Below are 7,592 nucleotides of genomic sequence, written 5' to 3'. Positions count from 1 at the left end.
TCTGTGTTCTGTTGCTTAACCTCTACCTGGAGACTAATAGTAGCCACCAGGGCTAAATGAAGAGCCAAGAAAACTTAGGGGTTTAAATGTTGGTTCCACCATCCAAATCCTATTCATGTGTTCAAAAGATTCGCAGTATCCTATGGAAAATATAATGCTGAGACTGGGGTCAAAGGAAAAGGTCCTAGACCTTGCCTTGCTAAGAACTCTGCCTCTTGACCTGGCATAAGTAGCAATTTTTAAAATGAGGACAATTCCATCCTTCCTCCCTCATAAAGTTGTTATGTGGATCAAATGAGAAGTAGGTGAACGTTGTTTTGCATGCTGCAAACCCCTTTACGAATGTGTGATGTTATTATTATGCAATTAATTTTTGATGTCTACTCTTTTTAGCCATAAAATAGCAACAATCCTCCCTAAGACTGCTCTGAGGCAAATGATTGAAAGGCTCATGGAAAAACATTTTTTAAAAAAGAACAACTCAAAAACACTTCTTTATAGTTATTACATTGCTTACGGTTTCTAACATCTCTCTGTGCCTTTCACCTCTTACTTGGGGACAAATGTATAAGAAAATCTATCTTTATCTTGTACCTCCCCAATTAACTGGGTTAATTTCTTAAGACCAAGAAAACTCAAAGTTTCTTCCACCTGTAAAGGTTTCTTTGGTTGGTGGGTTTTCTGTTGTGCTTAACTTGTTGGGGGCAGATGGTGGCTCAAATGAGTTGAATAGATTCATTTTACCTATGTAAGTGCACAAAGCCTGAAGTGGCAACAGTTCAACTCATTCCCAAAAAGATTTGTTATTCATTATTTTTCTAACCAGCACATAAGAGTTTTATCCAAAGGAAATGGATTATTACTGAATTAATAAAGGTACATGCTTCCTCCACTTGGGACCCTGGAAGGAGCTAACACACCCAGAACTATCATTCTTAGAAACCAACATGATTATCGACCTTTGAAACTTCTTTAGATTTAGTTTCGACACCTTTCCTTTCATTTTTTGTCACAAACTATTTTCAAATTGGGTAACCAAGAAACCTAGATAATTAAGTCTGTTCCACCAATGAAGCCTCTGGTTTTAACATAAAATGAATTACAGTGTAACAAAAATTGTTACCTAACAATAATTTTTATTTAACATAATTTACCCCCAAAGAATCTCCCCAATCCTAATGTTATAAAGTTCAAATTGATTTCTTATTCAAGTAAATGGATTTTTAATGGGGAAGGGAAATTTTTAAAACCTTTTTTTTTTTTAGTTTTAGCACCTTCTACAAGCCAAAACCTATATGCAATTTATAACATTTAATCTTAACAACTATATAGTCCCATCAGGAAAATATTACCCCCGTTTTAAAGTATTTAATCAAGTAATACTATTTGAAAGTCAGAGCAAAACTCCAAACCCCAATTTGTCTGTTTCCAAAGCCCACTGACATCACTGGCTCTGTTTAGTGATAAGCCCAGGTGTGTAGCTTTTTACACAATAATCATGTTCCTGAAAAATGTATATTAATTTTTGTAAGTGGGATCCTATCTTAAATGTATGGAGGGTTATTTTATTTAAAAGCTCTATTGCCCCATTTGTGAAACAGCTGGAGGAAGGTAGTTTTAATTACTAACTCTAGGGTTATTACCAGCGTGAAAAATGTCGAAATTCTAAGGCACATACAGGAGAGTCTTATACAAAACCATTCTAAATCATAGACCCTTTCTCCTCAGACCTTATAAGATTTTTTTAAATCAAAAATTCTAAGCCAGGAAAAAATGTATCAGCCAATATTTGCTGGTTATATGGTTGGATGCCAGATACAGAAAGGTATCTCCACTTGATTTTTCAGGGCTACATCTATCGCAAAGTGAGATAGATTTCATTTAGACTTTTAGAAATCTAGACTGAAAACCCAGAAAAAGGAACATTAGAAAAAATTTAAAAAACTGTTTGATTTTAAATAAATAGTTTTATAAAGCAGTCTAAAATCTCAAACTATCATATAATTTGTACCATGTTTCTGGTGATATGTCCTTCTTTTCAAGCTTTTAAATGCATTGGAAAAATATCTTTTCCAATATTTTTTCAATACTAAAAGGAAAATCAACCTAAAACTTCATTCTGGATTTGAAAGCAGAGGAGCTTTAAAGTAACTATCCAACTCTTGCACTAGAGCTGATGTGGAAGTCTAGGAAATGGTTGTAATTTCATAGTAAACAAAGTGTGGTAACTAATTATCCCTATTATGCCAGTGCCAAGCCAAAAACAGAAATACAAACAGAGTCCAAAGGAGCAACACAGGGCGAAACCAAGGTGTAGGAACTCTGTTCCATTTTTTACTCATTTATGACTCAGCTTACTGTTTGGTGTGTAATTGCACGTTATCCATGCACAGGTGCTAAGAGGATGATGATGATAAGGATGGTGAAAAAGAGAAAAAATTTTAAAATAAAAGGAACGAGGTCAGAAACTAGTATAAGAATATAGCTTCTTTAAGAGACTTCCTATAAAGGAACGTAGTAAAAATTATAATAAGGATTTTATTCTCATCTCCCATTAGAAAGAACTAAAAGACTGTAATTCAAAAGTCCCCAAAATATATACCCTCCAAATAACACTTTTAGGATACTGTAAAATCTATAAATATCTAGCACTTGCAATTGATTTTGGCCAATGTTTTGAACATGAAGCTTTGGCAAAGTATCAATGACTCTTCTCTCAAAAACAGCCAAAGGGAAAAGAGCTCATGTGAAATTCTTACAAGATGGACTAAATACTGCATAAAAAACAAAAGGAAGTAAAACTAACACAACAATGTAAAGCAACTATACTCCAATAAAAATTAATTAAAAACAAAAAGCAAAAAAAACAAAGGGAAGTAAACAGAGCAAAGGCTAGAGTACATAATGCTTCCAGCTATAAGCAGCTGAAACAAGCAGAAAAGTCCTGTGACATAATCCTGTAAGCAATGAAAATAGGAAAAATTAAGCCTGGTCAAGAGCTACCCATAGGCCTCTGGACAGGGAAGCCATGGGTGACTAAGCAAAAGACACCCAACATCTGACTGCAAATGAAGTTTCTACAAACAGAAAAGTCTGCAAACATTAACTAGCAAGTGTGTCAAATTTTCTCAGGCAAGGTGACAGATATCATCACAGGAAAATAAAGAAGAATGTCCTTCAAAAGTCGGGTGATCATATGTCTCAGTTTAGAGCCAGTGAGTGCCCTGGCATAATTATTTACAGCACCCCCTTTATCTCTCAAACCTGTCCCAGTTTGCTAATTGTATTATCATCTTACTCAAAAGTAATATGTAACAATGGAAAGGCAATGAATTTAAAAAGAAAGGAAGAAAGACCCTTCTGCTTGCATAGTGGCTTTCTTTACAGTTCTGAGTAGTACTTCTTTGGGTGTATCCACTCAGTCATTCAATTATTCATTTATTCATTCAACAATATTTCTTGGGTCTTACTGTGTCCCAGCATTGTACAGGTACTGGTGCAAATATAAAAAGTGAAGCCTGAGACCAGACAAGAGGGGAAGACAGACAGACATGGAAATACATAAATCTAACACATATAACAGTAAACTTGAATGGCACTGGGAACCTAACGGGAGTGATTTTCCCCCAAATATAGAAGCTCCATATGGAAATTTTCAAGCCCACACAAAATTCCTACACACAAAAAAGCCACAAATCTCTGGCTTCATCATAGATCCATTAACAAAATAGCAATATGAAAAATATTAACAAAATATCACTTCCAAAAATCATAAGGTTATAAATATGAAGGCAAGCATATAGCCCTCAAGAATTTTGGTAAATAAATCTCACAAATCATTAAAGGTTATATTACAAAAAGAAAGATGAACTTCAGGCAAAGAAAACTGGTAGAGAAGTTACAGGTTCTAATTCTAGTTCCCAAAACAGGAAGGAAAAAAAAAAAATGGAAGCAGGTAGTTTCCTCAGAGTGGCTATTTGAGGAGAGACACATAGTGGAAAAGGACTTGGCAAAAAATAGCAATTTTTAAAAGTTCCATTCAGACTAATGAAAATATTTTGCTACCAACAGTTTCAGAGATTACCCTAATAATAAAAAAAAAAAGAGGACTAAAACATCTCTCAAGGGCTTCCCTGGTGGCACAGTGTTTGAGAGTCCACCTGCCGAGGCTGGGGACACGGGTTCGTGCCCCGGTCTGGGAAGATCCCACAGGCCGTGGAGTGGCTGGGCCCGTGGGCCATGGCCGCTGAGCCTGCGCGTCCGGAGCCTGTGCCTTGCGACGGGAGAGGCCACAACAGTGAGAGGCCCACGTACCGCAAAAAAAAAAAACCCAAAAAACAAAAAAAATCTCTCAAGTAAGAGAACACTGAGCAGAAATAAAATGGTTTAACTGCCAAAGTACAACATTCACAATGAAAGTAAAATGCTTAGCTATACTTATGTGCTCGTATTAAAGGTTACTTTAAAATCATCTTACTTTTCCACTTGCAACTCATAAAAACTAAATCATCAATAATTTTTAAGAAGAGTTAAGTAGGGTGTGACTTTTCTGAAACCATCCTTGACCTTACAAACAAATCATTAACCACACCAACCTGGAAAGACAACCCATAATTGGTTCAGAAGAAAAAAAATGTGTTTCTCTTTCTAATATCAGTTCTTTTAATAGTAAATTCCTTAAAGGGCAGCATTCATTTTCTTTCTACTTCTACTAGTAGAAATTAAAGAAATTACCAGTGGCTTATCATTATGTGAAATCATCCTTCTACTTTTAGAAAAAAATTCAGTTTCACTACAAATATGACTGACAGTAACTGGAACTGCATGTCTACATGCAGTCTTTACAAGAAATTTGCCCTTTAGGAAACATAACTGAAATGGGACAGGTGTACACAGTGCAATCGGCTAACGTTCCAGATGAAAGCTTAAAACCAAGAACTTATTTTGATACGCTGGTGACGAAATCAGAGCTCTCTCTGGAGGAAACAAGCTGATTTTCCCCCAGAGGATATAAATCAGCAAAAAAAAAAAAAAGATTTAATCCTGTATATAAGGTTTTATTACTCCCACCACACTAAATACTTTTAAGGGTTAATGTGCCCACTAGCTCTCCAAAGTATACAAAATTATACAGAGAAAGTAAACAAAGTCACTGACCATTATGTAAGGTCAATAAATACCCTCTGTCTTATACCCTGGAAGAGATACTACTGAACAGTCTAATTTACAATTAAATAACCTAAAATGTTGACAGAAGCATATTCTAAACACCAGTTCTTATCAAATCAAGAGGTTTCCGGGATCATTAATCCTTGTATTTCATGCTGGTCATTTTATTAAGTTTATAATGCATACACAGTTACATAATAAAAACATTGAGAAATCTGTGAAACATTCATTAAGTATAATTGTGTAAGCGTAAATCATGGTCTTGAATTAAGAAAGTACCAAAAGCTTCACAATAATAACTAATACTGTATTTTGAAATGACTGGGAAAATAAACTTTGGGAAGAGGTCATTTCTATCTCCTTAGTGTCTAATCTGCTCTACAGGGTTAAAAAAATAAATAAAGCAACTTACAAGTGAACTGTAGTGTGGTTTATCTGAGAAAAACAATGTAAAATGAAGAGTCCAGAAACGTCGGAAATGTTGTGCAAGAGCTGTTCTTTTGGCTAGGAGTAGCGAGCACGCTATAAAATGCTACTGCCTCCATTCTTCCTCTTTCCTCGAATGATTAAAAAGTTCCCAGTCCCAGTGTTAACCTGTGCGCCACAGCCATACACATACACACTCAGCATCTTGGCTCGACACAGATCAGTAACCAACCCGAGTGCAAACTGGCGTGGCTGGAGAAGCAGAGACACCCTAAGGATGTGGAACATTTACAAGGAGAAAGGGACAGGGCCATCATTCCCTTCGTGTTCCCATCTCCTTTCTGGCAGAGATTTGCAGATTCCACCACTAGAGTTTGGCAGCTTCACAATGGGGCCGCCTTCTCAAGGTCTGACTGCCGCCCGCCCGGAAACCCCTTTCCTCCGCTTCCCACCTGGCCCAAAGTTCACCCGCGACAGGTGGGGCGAGGGCGGCGATGCCCAAGGACATCTGCCGCTTTCGCTTCTGGCCAGCACCCGGCCCGAATCCACACGCGCGCCCCCGGCCACGGCCGATCTGCCCCCCCCCGCCAAACCGGCAGACGCGCAGCGGGCGCTGGCTGCGGGTTCCCGGACGGCCTCGCCCCCCAGACTGCTGCGCGGACGAGGAGGGCAGGCGAGATAAGGCTGCCACGGATTGCCCCGAGGTGCTATCTGGCCCGGGCAGTCGCACCCGGCGCGCGGCCCGGGCAGGCAGCCAGAGGCGCAGCAGGCCCGGGAAGGACCTACTTCTCAATGGAGCCCCCAGGCCCGCTGCCCCGCGATGAGGCCACGGCGGCGGATGAGCCAGCGTGCGCGCCAACGCGCGCCGACTTCCGCACCGCCGCACCGCGGGAGACGCGCAATGGGTCGTCGAGTCCCGCACCTCCCCGGCGAGCGCACGCCGCGCGCACACGGGGGCGCACGCCCCTGCACCCTCACTCACACGCGCTGCACACTCACGGCGTCTCCGACCCCACCCTGGGCCAAGAAACTGCGGGCTCCCGGCACCCCGCCAGGGCCCCACCCAGTCCACCAGACTCTACCCCCCTGCTCGGGCGCCGGGGGACCAGACCGCCGAGGCCAAGGGCCGCTGAGGCCGCTCGCCGTCCATCCCGGAGGCCCGCCCGGTCAGGGTTCCTCAGCACCGCGCGGGCACCGCACGCCCGGCCCCGAGACGAGGCAGGGAGGAAGGGGCGGCGCCACGACTGGGGCTGGCACCGAGGATCGATGACTGGGGCAACCCCCCTAACCCACGCACCCACCCACCCATCATCATCACCACCACCACCACCACCACCACCTTTTCTGCAGCACAAAAGGTTGCAGAAGGAACCGCCGTCCCCGTGCAACCTACCAGTGGCCCACAGCTCCGCCGCCTCCGCCGTGCTTGGGGTCGCGGAGACTGAGACAAGGGCTCGGGAGGCGCAGGGCTGCGGCGTCGAGATCCGGGCTGAGGCCGCCAGCCGAGCCAGCCGGGTACCCTCTCCGCTCCCACCGCGCTCGGCGCCAGCTACGGCCCGGCGTAGTCCCCGCCTCCTTCTCCTCCTCCGCCGCCGCCGTCGCACGCCTTCCCGCCCTCCTCCCTCTGGCTGCAGAGGCGCAGCCCGTCAGCGCTGAGCCCGCCTCCTGCGCCCAGCTCACACACCCTGAGGAAGGGCGGACCCGAGAGAGAAAGGCGCTCGGGAGCTGGAAGAAGGGGGCTGGGGGGGCGGGGGGAGCTGCCGGCTGCGGTGGTTGAGGGGGAGGGGGAGGAGGATTCGTAACCCCCCCTGCCCAGTCCAAACCCGCGCCCGACAATTCAAGTGCTCCCACTCCAGGCCTGGCAACACTCAAGTTGCCCCAGTTATGTGTTGTGGCGATGTTTGTCATTGGTGAGTCTCCGCTTTAAGGACGCAGCACTGAGCTGAAGTAGAGAAGACTAGAAGCCCATGAAATTACGAATTATAGGGTCAATCTTA

At 43.2% G+C, this 7,592-nt stretch overlaps 1 protein-coding gene across 2 annotated transcripts in view; it reads right to left on the bottom strand.

Annotated features, from left to right (window-relative positions):
• Positions 1-7,175, bottom strand: part of MACIR (macrophage immunometabolism regulator) — a 16,947-nt gene extending 9,772 nt beyond the window's left edge. The window contains exon 1 of one of the 2 annotated variants that reach the window (XM_079917680.1): positions 6,989-7,175. The gene's annotated coding sequence lies outside the window, so the exon portion shown is untranslated. The remainder of the gene's footprint in view (positions 1-6,988) is intronic. The other variant, XM_079917679.1, reaches the window with a different exon arrangement.
• Positions 7,176-7,592: the final 417 nt, after the last annotated feature.

The sequence above is a fragment of the Stenella coeruleoalba genome (genome assembly GCF_951394435.1).
Source record: "Stenella coeruleoalba genome assembly, chromosome: 3".
Lineage (NCBI taxonomy): Eukaryota > Metazoa > Chordata > Mammalia > Artiodactyla > Delphinidae > Stenella > Stenella coeruleoalba.
This window is presented reverse-complemented; position numbering and strand designations above follow the sequence as displayed.